This window comes from Amphibalanus amphitrite, unplaced genomic scaffold (genome assembly GCF_019059575.1).
Source record: "Amphibalanus amphitrite isolate SeventyFive unplaced genomic scaffold, NRLGWU_Aamphi_draft 001394F_arrow, whole genome shotgun sequence".
Classification (NCBI taxonomy): Eukaryota; Metazoa; Arthropoda; class Thecostraca; order Balanomorpha; family Balanidae; genus Amphibalanus; species Amphibalanus amphitrite.
The window spans coordinates 1-17,225 of NW_024882887.1; the positions used below are offsets into that span (position 1 = coordinate 1).

At 51.3% G+C, this 17,225-nt stretch overlaps 1 long non-coding RNA gene across 1 annotated transcript; it reads right to left on the bottom strand.

The window, feature by feature from the left end:
• Positions 1-340: 340 nt before the first annotated feature.
• LOC122372745 lies at positions 341-17,157 on the bottom strand. Its single transcript, XR_006254926.1, has 3 exons — positions 17,050-17,157; positions 742-808; positions 341-513 (listed from the first exon to the last, which is right to left on the bottom strand). It is a non-coding gene; the product is annotated as an uncharacterized LOC122372745 (long non-coding RNA).
• Between the last annotated feature and the right edge of the window lie 68 nt (positions 17,158-17,225).

Consider the following 17,225-nt stretch of genomic DNA (forward strand, 5'->3'; position numbering starts at 1 on the left):
AGTGGGAGAGAGTAGAGAGAGAGAGAGGGGAGAGAGAGAGAGAGAGAGGAAGAAAGAGAGATAGAAGAGAGAGAGAGGAGAGAGAGAGAGAGAAGAGAGGAGAGAGAGAGAGAGAGGAGAGAGGAGAGAGAGAGAGAGAGAGAGAGAGAGAGAGAGAGAGATTCACTTTTCGTTTCATTGGTAGTGGAACAGTGAAAGACAGACAGCTGAAATTTCGATCCAATATAAAATATTGATGGACCAATGCAAGTGCTTACCTCTCGTTGATACATCTTTTAACGTGAGTCGGACTGGCCAGATAACACACTTCTCGTTCTAGTCGTAAGAGCGCTCACCTCTCATCCGTACAGCGGCGGGTCTGGAAGGCCACTCCGCCGCCACAGGAGCGCGAGCAGGGCGACTGGGTGCCCCAGAGGCCCCACGGGCCGGCGTCCCGCTCCAGCACATACGAGTACACCTGGCTACCGCCGTGCTGCCGCTTGGGACGCCGGTGGTGGCGTGACGTATCCGGTGCTGGGAGAGAGAACAAAACACACCGAGGTGCCGGTAAGGACCGGCCGGGGGCATAGATGAAGTTGGGTCATAACGGAAGCCTAAAGCGATGGCGATACGTTTATGACAAAGGCAACGCACGCATTTACTTTAAAATAGGAGCAAACACACTAATGCGTGTTTTTAGTATAGCACCAAGAAAATATGTACCTATGTCATCGTAAGCGTCCGACGTCGCAGTCAGCTCACCTTTCTCCTGGCCAGCACGGTGCTCTGCTGAAGCTCTGTGACCAATATCACCAGCAACAGCAGCCACCTGGTAAACAAACAGGACACCGACCGTGTCAGAAATAGCACCGCACATGCAAATCAGCGAGAAAAAGAATACATATGCACAAAATGAACACTGAACAGCCGTACTGCGGCATTCAGTATACAATGCAGCGTGTATTGGTCGAATGTTTAAATAAGGAAGTAAAAAGTTCCTCCCACCCTGTGATCGCATATCGTCGTCATAAAGGTTTCATGCGTTACACCCTGCTCAGCCGGACGTTCTTCTCGCGGCCTGTTCCGATAACGTCCACACCGCGCACACCACGTCCGGAGGGCATTATATAACAGTTTCCATTCCCACAGCATGCTCAATGAATCGCAAATACAGCGCCATATAGACGGGCAGCTGCATTTCCAAACGAGAATGCCCAAGGCAGCGCAAAGTATGAGTTTCCACTTTTCTCTTCCGTTGTCTTCTTCTCTCATCCTGTTTCGTATTTCCTCTCTAATTTTGTTTCACCTCCGACCAGACCCTTGCTTGCCAGTGACGTACCCAAGGGGGGGGCCACGGGGGCCAAGGCCCCCCCTGAGCGCCGAAGGCGCTCAGGGGGCCCCTCAGGCCCCAGGATATTTTTTTAACACTGGATATAACGTCTTTTACTCGGAAGAAAAATTGATATTAAAGTTTCATTTATGTGCCCTGGGTACCCGAGGGGCCCCTGCAGTCATCCAAGGGCCCCCAGTTTCCTGGGCCCCTGGTCGCCTAGGGGGCCTCTGGTAGCCGGGGGCCTGGTCTCATGGGGACCCCTGATAGCCTGTGGCCCCTAGTCGCCTAGGGGGCCCTGGCCGCATGGGGGGCCTCTGGTCGCATGAGGCCCCTGATCGACTGGGGGCCCCTAGTTGCCTAGGGGGCCCTGATAGCCAGGGGCCTGGTCGTATGGACCCCTGATAGTCTGTGGCCCCTAGTCGCCTAGGGGGCCCTAGTCGCATGGGGGGCCTCTGGTCGCATGATATTGAGGCCCCTGATCGCCTGGGGGTACCTAGTCGCCCAGGGGGCTCCTGGTAGCCAGGGGGCCTGGTCGCATGGGGGCCCCTGGTTGCCTGGGGCCCCTGGTCGCCCCTAGTCGCCTGGGGGACCCTGGTCGCCTTGGGCCCCTGGTAGCCTGGGATCCCCTGGTCGCCTGGGGGCCCCTGATCGCCTGAGGGCCGCTGGTCACCTAGAAGGCCCCTGGTCGCCTGGGGGCCCCTGGTAGCCGGGGGCCTGGTCGCATGGGGGCCCCCTGGTCGCCTGGGGGCCCCTGATCGCTTTGAGGACCTGATCGCATTGGCCCTTGGTCGCCTGGAGGGCCCTGGTCGCCTGGGGCAGTGGGGCCCCTAGTCATCTAGAGGACCTGGTCGCCTGGGAACCCTTGGTCGACTGGGGGCCCCTGGTCGTCTGAAAGTATGCTTATCACCTGATTGATCCCAAATCATCTGAGTGGCTACTGGCTACTGGATATAAGTAGTGACTGGAGTAGGCACTTATCTGAAGGAGCCAATATCTTTCACGGTGCCGGAGATATCACAGAAAAACAAAAAGGCTAAACTGAATACCCCCCAACCTTGGCCCCAAAGGCGTCATTGGCTAACACAGGGATGTGGGTCGATTTGCAATCGCATTTCCTCCTAAGTCCTATTCCTCCAATTAATACAGAGTGTCCCAGAATTACCCAAGCATTTATTTTCTGGCTAAAAGTACAATTGCGCTCGATTCCTAGTGAAACATATAATAGCCGCGTTTACATAGGGCTAGTTGCCAGATAGTGGAATTCCGATAACGAGACATTTATTCCCCACTATTATATTATATACCTACATATCCGGAATTGGAGGATGTTCAGTAATTGCGCTCGCTCATAAAATGCCGTGCGTTTCATGCACAATCCTCAAGCAAAATTATTTTTACTTTCCAATTTTCCACATTTTCTCAAGGCTTAGACCGTTACAGAGACCGTTTTAATTGACTTTGATGAAGTTGACCGCGAGAAATCACAACCAAATGCTACATTAGGTTGTAAAGAACTGAATTGCGTTTTCCCACACACGTGGCGTTTTCTCACCTACGTCTGCAGGAGAGACCGGACCCACTATGCCCCCCCCCCCCCCCCCCACCATCGAAAGGTTCTTCATGACTCCCGGGGCCCCCGGGGAACCTGGGGGGCCCTATACACTGTGGTGGGCCCCTTCGAAAGCAGGTGGCCCCCTCCTGGGCGAAATCCTGGGTACGTGCCTGTTGCTTGCTGTTTCAGCCCACTTGCTATACTATTTTACGGCATTTTTTTTGTTATTGCATAGATGGTGTGTTAAATGTCCGATCAAATTATTTCTTATTCCGACACCTGTGCGTCTAAAAACTGCCGACACCGCGAAATGACTAAACATGTTTTATTATAAGATCTGTCGACTTAAAACGCTGATACTTTTAAATTGGGGAAATCGGCAGGAGCAAAATATTTAAATACAGTAAGCCGTTCTACTCAAATAAGGTTAGTTCTCATGTTTTTTTTTAGGAAAGCTATATGTGAAATGTATAAAAAGTGGAAAAAAATCCGTAATACATTATAATTCATCTTCCGCCACGCAATTTTTCGAATTGGACTTTGCACAAAATTGCGGCTTAAAGATGTCCAGTTCCGGTTGACACCTATAGCGGCCACCGCACGAGCGGCCGCACGTGCCGGAAGCTCCGTGGCGCGTGGGCCACGGGCCGACTCGGCCGGCGGACATCAGGAAGAGGCGCAGATAGAGCGCCGGCTTCCTGCAGGCCGCTGGCCGCAGCTGGGACACTGCTGGCTATACGGCCAGCTCCCGCTCGGCTCCTGGCGGTGCCCGAGGCTCCGGCTCTGTCCGGCGGCTCCCAGCTCCCGGCTCCGGGCGGCTGGAGCGTCTACCAACCCGCACCACTGACCTATGAAGCACCACAAATGCCAGGACACCAGTGACCTTCAAGGCATCAGGCAATGAAGGACATCTTCTCTCCGTCGTCGTAAAATAGAACAATGGAAATAATGTTCAATGCTCATTTTGTAGTACTCTGGCTTGTATCCACCAAGTGTCAACCAAGTTTTAGTTAGGAGAGTAAAACAAAGCCTCTATAATTACGAGCGAGCGAGCGCAGCGAGCGAAGTGAGTCTTTTCAATATAACGGAAAAATCTCAGTATGAGCAGCTCGGCCCGGCCCGGCCCGGCCTGTAACGCTTTTGAGAGGCTTATATCTCAGCAACCGAGCTGGACCGATTGGCCTGCGGTCTTTTTTATTGGGTAGCCCCATCCCTTCTACCCCGTAATTGACTACTTTTGATACATCTCAGTGACCGTCGTGGCACGTGCCACGTGAAAAGTCAGGGGTGTTCAAGCTGTTTTGCAAAAGTAGTGATTTTGAGAGGCTCATATCTCAGCAGCCGCTAGGGCGATTGACTTGCGGGAATTTTTGTAGGGTAGCAGCATCCCTTCTACCCAAAATAGGATACTCTCGATGTACGAGTATGTGGGTCAACCCCAGTGCACGTGCAAAATACAACAATAAGAGGTGCCAAATTTGTTCCCATTTCAGTAACTCGGTAATTACTGGGGCGATTTCGCTAAAACTTGGCATACAGGTAGGCACTCACCAGGCATTGGATTCCCATGTGTTGCGGTTAGGGTGCTACTGCACGTGCGCACGTGCAGGGGGCGTTTCCAGATCTCGAGAACGGCTGGGCCGATTGCGCTCAAATTTGGTACACGGTTGGGGACCAGTTAGTAGGGTGCCGTCAAAAGTCATGTTGGACCCCGTTTGCACGTGCGCGCGTGCAGAATGCCGCTGCCAGATCTCAGGAACGGCTGGGCCGATTGCGTTCAAATTTGGCACACCGCTAGCGACGGGTTAGAAGGGTGCTTTGCACAAGCCCGTTGGAAGCACCCTCTCGCCCTTCCGCACGTGCAGGGCTCACTATCTCGCTCGCTCGTTCTTCGCCCAAAAGGCGTTTTACTGGTTTAATCCTGTAACATCTGTAACGTACTCCGTTGTTGGTTCCGCGGTATAGACACAGAGGGACTGGGCGACAGTCGACCGTCAGACTAGCACGGCCCGTCGGCAGAGCAGTAGGTATACGCTCGGTGGCAGAGCAGCGTAGCACCGACGTCTGACCGGCGTCCGCTGCAGATAGTCGCGAGCGGAAGCGCCATACAGCTCTCCGCGACACACGGCTCTACCAGCACCCTCCCGGCTGCCGCTGTCCTCGGCCACTACCTCTGCCTGCCGCAGATAGTCGGACGGAAGCGCCATACGACCCTCCACGATACACGGCGCTTCTGCGCCGGGACCCTCCCGGTGTCCTTGGAAGTCGGAAAATTACACCGCCGTGACACGGCACCAGCAACGTCTGCAATGGCACCAGCAACAAAAGAACATGCATTCTTGGGACGCCAAAAGGTCCGTCAATATTTGACCTGCCTGTCCTGTCCAGTCACCACCGTCTTGCCCAGTTCATGACCAACATCGCCCCAGAACGTTCCCGCGTAGGCTAATTTCGGAAATATGTCTGCTCGTTCCGACTCGGAAGTCGCCCGAGATAACAAAGGTTCGGGGCTGGGGTGAAAAACAAGTCATCGATAATGCTGGTGACTGAACAGCGCAGCGCGCACTGTTCGGGCGGACCGTTCGTCCCAGGAACGGGGTAAAAATATCGCCCCCAGCCACACAGCGGTGCACGGGCCGCGCGAGGAGCGGAACTGACTGGCCACGGGTGTCGCACCACCCTCCTCTCCCCTCCTCTCTCTCTCTCTCTCTCTATCTCTCTCTTTCTCTCTCTCCCTCTAACCCTCTCTCTCATCCACTCCCATCCTTGCCTCGCTCTTGACTGCGTGACATGGGCAGCCAGAAGTAACTAGTTCGGTACTCGGTACTCGACAGTGACAAGGTTAGTGCAAACAAATAAAATTTGCAAGTGACAACAGTAAATGTGGCTGTCAATAAGTAGTCACCAAGTGAATCTGCCTGTAAGATGCATACGCATATTTAATGCCGCATGGGAGGTTTAATTTAATTTAAAAAGAAATTAAATTTGTCCACAGTTTGCGCCGTACTTCTCGTATATACCTATACGCAAATAAATTTAATAAACCCCAAACGATAACAAATAAACGTCTACAGTATGTCTAGCAAGGATAAGGTCGTATCAGTGTTTCGTCGTGACATTCGACTAACGAGTGTTGATATAGGATAGCGTTTCTAGCAGCATCTGAACGGTCTCCCTTGCGCACATACCAGGTGACGTAAATTCAAAGTCTCCAAATTCCGGGAGGCTTGTGGCGTTTCCGCCAAGAACGTAGTAGTTACATAGTACGGGTAGGACTGGCGAGAGTTCTGCAGCACGTATTGCGAAAATTCGGCGTCATTTGCCAGTTTTATCAGGTCGGCTCTGCTGGTCGGTGGGCTGCGCAGACGGTGACATGCAGCCGCGGGTGTAGGCCCGTCCTGGGGCGCTGCAGCCAGCCAGACGCCCGGAAGGAGAGGGCGGCGCACGTGGCGAGACGACTGCCTGTGTGCGGCCTCACGCGCCGTCCAGTCACCCGGCGCGCACAACCCGGTCACCGGACCATACCGACCGGACACCCAAGCCTTGCACCTTGACCGGTCACAAAGACACATACCCCGAATAGACAGCGGACAGCCATGATCACACACCGATTGGTCACACCCCACACACCCTGACCGAACCATCACCTGTGTGTGAGAACTTATAGGTCATGACATCCCCCGCGCTGCTGTAACCCTCCTTTGCCGCTCATCTCCGAAATACCTCCCTGATGAGGCCTCTCTGAAGCAGATAAGCGCCAGTGGCCGACGCCGTACCACGGGAGAGGGGACGTCGAAACCGTTCAGTCTCAGATACCGGTGGCACGCCGACGCTAGGGGAGAGAGCCGGCCGACGGAGGGGCGGCCGCGCTCCCCCGTGCGTCCTCGACGACTTCCAGATGTGTCCAGACGCTACAAATCGACCGTGGCCAGACAAATAAATCCCGAGCGAGACGCGATCATTGGAGAGACGGCGCCGCGGAGCCTACCCCACCGCGCCGGATACGGGCTCGGGTAAAACCTGACTGCCGCCGGACAGTCTCAGTTTTAGAGACCAGGATTTTTTTCTTGAAACAAACACGAATTTAATTAATCAGACATTGGCTTTCCACCATCCGAAATAGTACGAATGATTCCAAAAAACTGCAAGTCTGAAGTTTCTCAGTGTCAGTTTGAGTCCTAATGACATTTAACTGCAGTGTCTCGCTACTGACCCGTTGGTGTCTCACTAACGTACCCGGTCCCGCTGGTGTCCAACAAATGTCCTGGTGGTGTCCTGGTGGTGTCTCGCTAGTACATCCGGTTGTGATAGTGTCCGTCAGTGTCCCGCCAGTATCCCGCCAGTGTCCAGCTAGTGTCTCGCCAGCGTCCCACTCCTGTCCCGCCAGTGCCCCACTAGTATCCCACTAGTGTCCAGCTTATGTCTCGCCAGCGTCCCACTCCTGTCCCGCCAGTGTCCCACTAGTGTCCCGCTAGTGTCCCGCTAGTGTCCCGCTAGTGTCCCGCTAGTGTCCCGCTAGTGACCCGCCGCCGCCGCACCTGTATCGCAGTTCCCACTGGGTCGGGTGTCGGTCCGATCCGGCGCGGGCGGCCGTAACCGGAGACCGGCGCCGGGACCACACGCGGTCCTCGGACCCTCCAAACCCGGTCCGGTCTGCGGACCCTCCCCGTACCGGCTCGGTCCGGTCCGGTCCGCATCTGGAGACCAGCAGCGTCCGGCACTCTCACCATTCACCAGAGGCAGTGTCACCAATCGAGGCACTAGGGCCACCTGATACCGGCTCCTCACCAATCAATGAGACGCCTAACCATTGTCAGCCACTGAGAAGCTCTCTTCACTGAACTCAAGTTGCAGTCATCCATCATAAGAGCTATGATTTCGGTCCCTAGGTATGCAAACTGCAAATCGCCTGACCCGGAAACCTGCAACGCTGGATCCCAGCCTATAAGACTGGGCGGTGTCGGGAATCTGTCTACCGAGCAGATCTTCAGTGGGTGAATACATCCAGAGGCTCAGAAGTCCGCCATCTCTCTCGTATTCACCTCGCGCGCCCTTGCCGACGCGGCTGTGACATGATATTCAGCGCGAGTCATATTTCACTGCTAGAACAAGGTCAACAAAAGCCACAATGACCACAAAAACGCACCCGGGGCTCATGTGGTAAAGCGTCGGTGAATTCATTCATATATCCCCCATCTTTTTCACCCCGACCGCCACATCCCGAATGAGGGTCTGTTTGTTTTTTAAGGTAAATTCGGCAGGACCTCGGGCGAACAATAATAGGTAAAAACAAAAATAAAAACATTGCTCTTCGATTCGAAGTATAACAGACAAAAAATATAGCGTAGAGATATTTCCCATAGACGTTGTAGGTTGTTCCTCAATACATGAGACGGCCAGTCTGTGTCTCGGTCCACTAAGCCCATATCCCGGTCCATTCAGTCCGTGCCAGGTCCGTTCAGTCCATGTAGGTATCGGCCCATTCAGTCCGTGTCCCAGTCCTTTCAGTCCATCTCTCGGTCCATTCAGTCCGTGCCAGGTCTGTTCAGTCCGTCCATTGGTCCGTTCAGTATAGTCGACTACATAATGATGTTCCACTCCTCAGAAGCTATCAGTTGACCTGAGCGCTAAGTTGTGCCGTTTATCACGCAATTAAGCGTGTCGATTGTGAGCATTGTGACAAAGCTATAATTTGTGAACTCAGCCCGCGTGATGCGGCACAGCCTACCACTCCAGGCAAATAATTGCCTGTGAAAAGTGGAACATCATTCTGTAGTCGACTATACATACTTACACATTTACATAGTCCGCGTCTCAGCGTATACAGTCCGTATCCCGGTCCGTTCAGCCCGTATCCCGGTCTGTTCAGTCCGCCTCTCGGTCCGTTCAGTCCGTCTAGCGGTCCGTTCAGTCCGTCCATTGGTCCGTTCAGTCCGTGTCTCGGCGCACTGCAGCCCCGGCGATCGCTCGGTAATCGGAGACTCAGCAGCCGACCGGCGCATAACGTAACTCCTGCCCAGACGGCGCCGCCGCGAGGTCGGGGCCCGAGGGCCACGAGCGACGGCTGTGGGGTGTGAGACTGTAGGGTCCCAGGTAGTGTGGCAGGGTGCAGTTGAGTCATACTGCATTTCACGACGTCTCTTACACCAATGAAACGGTATAACCCGTGCTGTGGCGATGGTCCGAGCATGGCATATCGAGACGACACCTAGATCTTTTCATAAACTATCCAGCGATGGTATGTATTAGTAATGATGGTTACCGATACTACCTGACCTCGAAAGAACCTGGTGAGGACCACTTCTATTTCTGACCACGGCTATTTTCAGCTCAGGGTTTCGACCTCGCGAATGTGATGGAGGCAAGTGAAATATTTATCGGTGCCGAGCTTCACCCATGGTGGGCGCTGATTCGGCGCATCCCTTATCAAAACATTTATCCCGCTATCTTCGGGAGCCGCTTCCAGAGACGGCTATTTCGCCGGGATCATTGTGTCGGTGCTGTTGCGAGGGACGCATCCAGGAGTGGGTGCAGGATCCTGCTGCAGCTACCAGCCTTGGTGGGGGCAAGGCGGCACTATATCGATGCATCGTGACAGGTGAATGGTGTGACCGGTGACGGTCAATGGCAAACAGGGGAGGGGGTGGGATGGACCGGAGGTGCTCCATAGTTCAAACTTCAATACGTCAGCCAGTTGTCTTGTAGACACTGACAGGTTCCAAACCTACAGTCCAAAATGTTTGAATTGATTAGGCCTCAAAAGTACATAAGTGTCTATAACCGTTCAGTAAGCGCCATTCATTCATTCTTTGCCAACTTCTTGCGAAATTCATCGTGAAACTATAAAAATCACATTCACGCATCAGCTATGCACGTTCAGAGGATGCGTGTCCAAATGTATAGGCCGATCCGACCATGGTGTGGTCCTGGACCCTGTTCAACCTTTGAATCGAGTAGTGAAATGAGTTAGAAATGTTCCGGTCGTCGGTCGCGCCCGTTCCGATCGTCGGTCGTTCCCGCTCAGATCGTGCTCCGATCCGGTGCGAGTCAGCGGTCTACCACCGACCGAGCTGTTTATCCCTGCGGTAAACAGTCCACAAACAGGTATGATCGGGCCAGATCGAGATACCTGCCGCACAGGAGCGCGCTTCGAGCTACTCCATCGTTCGCCGGAACACAGCGCGGTGGGCGATGGGCAATGGACGATGGATGATAGGCAATGGACGATGGACGATGGGCAATGGACGATGGACGATGGGCAATAGGCGATGGACGATGGGCAATAGGCGATGGACGATGGGCAATAGGCGATGGGCAATGGGCGATGGACAATGGACGATGGACGATGGACGATGGGCAATGGGCGATGGACAATGGATGATGGACGATGGACGATGGGCAATGGGCGATGGACGATGTGGGCGATACAGTGAGCTGATAGTCACATCCCGGCCGGCTGGCATATGCAACAGCCGCCGTTATACCAGACTCGACATGCAGGCTCACTAACGAGGACAAGTGACGGGCTGGTCACATGACCACTCAGCTGTCCGGTCACAGATTATCTGGATACGGGCTGCTCGGTCGGGCGATGGTTCTATCATCCATTGCAAATCAATGAAGATCCCATTTTAGATGCGCATTCAGTACGTTCAGTAACTGAAGCGCAATTCATATTACCAGAATGCAATAGTGTCGGTATTTTCATCTGGCTATAACTTCATTACCAGATTGAAGATTCATTACGGAGCGAGAGAAGCGAGCGTAGTCTTTCCTTAGATTAACGGAAATTTCTGAGTATGAGCGGCCGGCCGGCCGGCCGGCCGTGGTCACGATTCTGCGACGCTTACCTATATCTCAGCAACCACTTGACCGATTTACACGGGATAATTTTTGTAGGGTAGCTTCATTCCTTCTACCAAGTATTGGACTATTCCCGATGCATGTGGGTGACCCCTTATGCACGTGCCACGTGCAAAACGAAGAGGTGTCACTTTTGTAATTGTTGCAATATCTCGGTAACTACCTGACCGATTGCGCTGAAGTTGGCATGTAGGTAGGCACCCACTAGGCACTGCATATCCATGTGCCAGAGTTGGGGTGCTGCTGCACGTGCGCACGTGCAGGGGTCGATTCCAGATCTCGAGAACGGCTGGACCGATGACACTCAAATTTGGCACATGGTTAGGGACCGGTTAGTAGGGTGCCGTGCAAAAGTCAGTTGGGACCCATTTTGCACGTGCAGGGTGCCGCTTCCAGATCTCGAGAACGGCTGGGCCGATTGTGCTCAAATTTGGCACATTGCTAGAGACCGGTTAGAAGGGTGTCGTGCACAAGTCAGCTGGAGGTACCCCGTCGAAATTTCGCACGTGCAAGGCCCACCCTCTCGCTCGCTCCGTTAGTCGCCCCAAAAGGCGTTATATTGGTTAATAAAACCAGAGATTACTGGATTGCTGTTTTCAACGATCTTCTTAGAACAAGTACAAAATTCTCCTTCTGTTTCACACCCACGCTGCGAGTGGAGGACACAGCTCTCTCGGAGCGCGGAGACTGCACCGGCAGCGATTGTGTCGTCCGCTCCTCTGTCGATTCCGGCGGCCCGTGTTCCGGTTCCGGCGGATTCGGGGCGCTGTCCAGGAAGTGGCGGTCTGTCGGGACCGTTATCACTGGCGCCGGTCAGTCCGCAGCGCTCATCTGACCGTCCCGACCCAGCTGTCCTGTGCCATCGGCGACCGCCCGGCGCCGCCGCGGGGCGCGTGCTGCGGCGCCCCGCGCGGGCAGAGACCGCGGAGGCCGCCACGACCGCACGTCTCCAGGAAGTTGGAGAGGCGGCCCGCAGCCGCGGCGGCTCGGCAGAGCTCTGAATGGGGGCCGGCCGTGCCGCGGCGCCGGCAGACCGGACGAAGCGGACCGTGTCGGTCAGATAACACGCCCCGGGCCGCCGCGGCTGTGGCCCGCTGAGGCCGCGTTCAGCAGGACATCCGCCGTCGCCGCCTGTCTCCATCTGGTGTGGACGTGGGCGCCGCGCCGCGCCGGGACAAAACTGACCGACGAATTTACGAGAGACGAACATAGCCACAAAGTATTGGAGGATGAATAACGAATGGAGTTAAAATTCGACACCAAGCCTCAGGTTTCAAAGGAATGTCAATGCATCGCCTGTGAAATAAGTCTAGATAATTAACTGTATTTAAAACTTGCGATAACTACATGAATGCACCGTTTACGGTCTCAATGTCTGATTTGTACCTTTATCACGCGCACCGACGGGGGGCGGATATCCGCCCCCCCCCCTGAGGTTTTTCGCGAATAGCGGGAAGCGCCGCGAAATTTGGTACGACTATTCCCTCATCAATTTTACACACGGTGTGCAAGTTTGAACCTCCTACCTTTTAAGGTCAGGTCACCAGGTCACTTTGAATGACCCAACCTCAAGTCACTTTTTTGCAACTTTGTCACCGTGCCAGAGCTACAGTAGATGTCGGAGGCCTTTGAAAGTCGCAGGATGTTATTAGGTCATTAGTAGCTACAACTTGCTTATCTCGGAATTTTGATATCAGTGACCTAAGGTCAGGTCAATTTCGCGACCTCCCCATTATAAGTCAATGGGGGAAAAATCAACTCCCTGTTTTTACCACTAAAACGGGTCGGAATGGCCCCATATACCATACATGACTTCATATACAATCAACCTTCACTACCTTAAGGTCTGTTTTGCTGTTGGGCAGCTGTGAGGTCATGTGACGTCATCAAAGGTCACCAAAGGTTTTTGGCCAATAACTCCGTACAGGAACAAGATACAGCCGCGTGGATGGTCTCATTGTGTTCAGCTCGTCAAGACGCATCGAATGATATACATGATGACCTCGAGGTCACGTGACCTGAGGTCAAACTTTGACCTTGACCTTTCGAGGTCAACATATAATCATTCGATGCGGATTGACGAGAGGATCACGATACTGTCCTTAGTTTGTTCCTATCTTGACTAATTCGAAAGTTATTCGAGAAAAACTCTCTCCATATCTAGCGCCGCCATTTTGACTTTTTCGACCCCTGTGACGTCATCTTTGACCTGACCTGAAAATGACCCTAGTAAAAATTGTAGATCTTGACCGTGCATATCCGATGCCGTTTAACGCTTGTCGCTATCTTGCTTCGTTCTCGAGATCTCAGGGGGGGGGGCGGTCATCCGCCCCCCCCCCCCGTCGGTGCGAAGTTGGCGCAGACCCCCGTCGGTGCGCGGGTTAAAACGGATAAAGCATATAAATATTTAAATATCATAAAGGAAATGTGCGCATTTCGCATGGACGTGTGGCCTGCTGTTACATCAAACAAAGGAGTTCATACAGTGCCAACCTCGGGGCTGAGGGGGCTTTGGCTGTGTCAAAGAATCCAGGATCACTTGTATCAGTTAGTTTTGCCCTTTTTAGAAACAAGAAATTCATTAAAAATGAATTTTCTAAGGAAGACGGTTTTTAACAATTATAACACTGACAGTCCCGGGAACACTTGTCAATTATCGCGGGCAACACAGTTTGAGGCGGTCGCCTTCGCTGGGGTTAGCCGGCCTCTCTGACCGGAAATGGAATTTAACCCGGCAGGCGGTGGGCCTCCCGGCCACCTTCAGTGGGGGGGGGGGGGCATTTTTTGCCCCCCGTATCTCCGAAACTACTGGACGGATCCGGAAAATTCAAACGGCGTTCGATAGCCCTGTCAAATTTGTCGAAGGAAACCAAATTTCATTGACCTCGGGGTCACTGATGACGTCACAGGTCAGGTCAAAGGTAAAATGTTTCACCGCTCACGGGGCTTCTAGGGAAAGCTCTATAACACCGAGTAAAACGCATTTTGTCGAAAATCAGCGATAGGGCGTCAGTTGTCTAGTACATATGTTGCTATTAGAGGTCACTGGTCATACCAGGTCAGGTCACAGGTCAGGTCACCAAAGGTCACCAAGGGTCACCACATGAACCCAACTTTACAAAGGTTGTGCGATGCATGTTTTATGGCCAGTTTTTCATTTCCAACTCAATGGTGTTAGTTATAAGACCATCAGGTACGGTTTAGGTCACTTTCTAGTGGAGGTCAGGTCAAGGTCAGGTCAAAAAGGTCAAATTTCAAAGTTGATATTTTGCATAAAATCGGTATTGATTCGATGCAGCTCGTCATGGGGAGTCTAATGGTGGTCTTTGTTTTGCGCTACGAGGTCTAGAATTGCTTAAGATTGAGTTTGAAAATTTTTACGTCATCAATTTTGAACAGTTTTTTTTTTGCTATAACTTGGCCAAAAAAAAAGAGATATCGATCTCAAATTTGGTATGTAGATAGAAGGCGGTAGGGACTATCACATATCATCCTTTTTTCGAAATTCAAAAAACTTTTTGGATTTTTCGGCTATTATTTTTTTTTTAAATCTATTGTTTGATTTTTGGGGGTCAAAATCCAAAAAATTCAAAAATCCGAGATATTAGTTTTGTAGCCCCCTCAATTCTACACCTTTTATGTCGAAACATTTTTCTGTGTCTCTAAAGCTGTAGGCCTGACAGCTCTTCTCGCGAAACCTTTTTTGGGCCAAAAATGACAGAAATGATGTCACTCTGACGTCATTAGCGTCCAACCTATCATAGCCTTTGGAAAAATTTTTGGTCACAATGTGCAATAGCTATTCACGGGAGGGTACTGAAAGTTTGGCGACAATCGGCGCAGCGGTTCTCGAGATATATCGAGAAAAAAACTAAAAGGGGGCAAAAATGCCCCCCCCCCACCGCCTGGAAGGTTAACGGAGAGTTTGGATCCGCTTGGGTAATTTTCAGTGGTTTTCAATTAATTTTTGCATTGCAATCATATTATGGATATGGTTCCACATTATACTAGTAATTCATTAGCTAATTAAATCACACTTCCAATAAAATTATGTAACTCAGCCCTCGGATGCGTGTGCGCGTGTATGCGGTGACCCCCCACGCAGGTCGCGGTGCTGCGCCGCTCGACGGGCCGGGGCGCCGGCGGCAGACCGCTGCCAGCAGTATCATATGTCGTCTGCCTCGGTGTGTTGTCGGCAGTACGTCTCCTCAGTAGTGCTCTGGCCGCCGCCCTCGCCCCCTCCCCCCTCGGCTCGCAGTTCGACCGCACTGCGCCGGAAAGGGACGACTGCTCCGCGGGGAACAGACGGAGCAGCGACGGACGAGCGTTTAGTGGGTACTCCGCCGCCAGGCCGGGGTCAAGTTACACAGTCACCTGATGGGGTGGCGAGGACCTCGCTGACAAAGGCGAGAAACTAAGAAATTGGTAAATTAACTTTGTTATACCTCGTATCTAATCTTTTTTTTCTGAAATATGTGTAGCTGCAGGCCATTTCAATCGTGTATCATACGAGGATGTTTTAGGATGTTTTTTCCTGGCTGGAATCAATTACTGGAGTTGCAGTTGCTATGCCACTTCAACTGTATTATCCCGGTCAAGTTCTCAATGCCGTGCGCAAGTCAATAACAAACGGCAATTGTTCTTATACGCCTGCACTTACTTAAGTTTTTTTTTCTTAAGAAAGTCAATGCACTGGTGAGTTACTTTGTTATTTCCGAAAGTTTTTTCTTTGTTATTTCCGAAAGTTTTTTTTCTTAAGGTCAATGTACTGGTGAGTTACTTTGTTATTTCCGAAATAATAACCTCTGTATCAAAATTTGAAAAGCAGCATATTGTTTCGATGATGATTTGTTTTGGTGCATAATGCAAAAATGTTGGTAATGCAAAAGAAATAATAATGATTAAATATGATCTTCTGAGTTCTGCTTGATGCGGAACGCTGAACTTTATCATCTAATGAGGTTTTATGAATACGTTTCTCGGCAAACATGATGATGTTCTCTATTGTTTTTTTGTGTTAAAAGTGAGATCTTAAACAATTGTAAAAAAAAATAATAAAATGCAAATAACGTAGTTGGAAAAGACATTTATAGATAGATACTATTAAGTCAGTAATGGTGTAATTTAAGTGTAGGTTAGTGTGACAGAATCGAACTTTGGCTCCTTTGGGAAGCACTTTTTAAATCGATTTGTATTTTTTCTTTTCGCTTTTTTCTTTTATGTTTGTCAAATTAAATAACATTTTTGTTTCCAAAAGTTCACGTATACAGTGTATGTGCAATTAAAACTTAAAAGCATGTCCAAAAAGGAAAAGGTCATGATATGACTATCATAATTAACCATTCGAAGCTTTACAGTAATGCTCATAATATATATCTAATATCTATTCATATCATTCATAGACAATTAAGGGACACGGAATGCAGAAGGTAAAACGTATGTTACTTGCCTTCTCTGCTAAGCCTTGAAAGTCAGCCGGCATCGGCGGTAAAGAAATAACTAATTGCTTCTATCTTTTTGACCATAATATTTGAGCAAAGACATTTTTATGTAATGCATTCATTCACGTTCACTGTACGCATTTACGAAAAAAAGCGTTTTATATTCCAGACATGTGTTCATCTGCGCGTGAAGATAAATCAATGCAAGAGGACGTACCACGCTACCGAAAAGGTGCAGCATACGAGCATGCAATCACTTCGGGGCAACTGCTAAAACCTTTTACCTACTATTAAGTTCCTTAATACAACAAGAACAGTTACGCAGTAACAAGGAAGTTATAGTTTAGTCAGAGTGATCCCAGGACAGCTCTCAATACAGACTGCATCGAATGTAGAACGCCATAACTGGGCGGCACCGGAATCAATGATTGGCCAATCATGGTTGCAGTGGTCCCACGCTTCCACGGCCAATGGGCTGAACAGTTAGCATAACGAGCGTTTCCACGTGCAGGAAACTTAACTTGTTATACTTCTCAAGCTTGCTCTGGCGGTATCAAAACATAGAAATGCGCCTCTTCTTCGATACGGAAGCAGTATCTAGTTCTCCGGTAACGCTACTGTCTATATAAATACATAGTGATGATACAGGTAATCAAAACATAGGCACAGACAGCACAAAAATGAAAAAGAGACGAGGCATAATAGGTACTTTTCAATCACAGTAATCGGACATCATGCTTTCCTATTGCTCATCAAAAGTTTGAAGATTAGGTATTTCGTGACATTGATATTGTTGATCGGACACGCTGATTTCTAGATCCTTATTCAATAAAAGCAGAGACTTTGGAGGCTTGTTGATCGCCGTGGGCCGGCCGACTGACCTGCACTGTTGGAGCCTCATGGTGCTGCGCCTGTGGGCCGGGTCAGCTGGGGTCAGCGGCGCCGGCTGGCGACCTCTCCCACCCTCCGGTCCGTCCGCTCGCCCGGCGGCAACTGCGAGGCGCAGGGGCGCGCCGCGAGCCGCGCAGCCGGCCGGATACGGTGCCTGCTCCCCTCT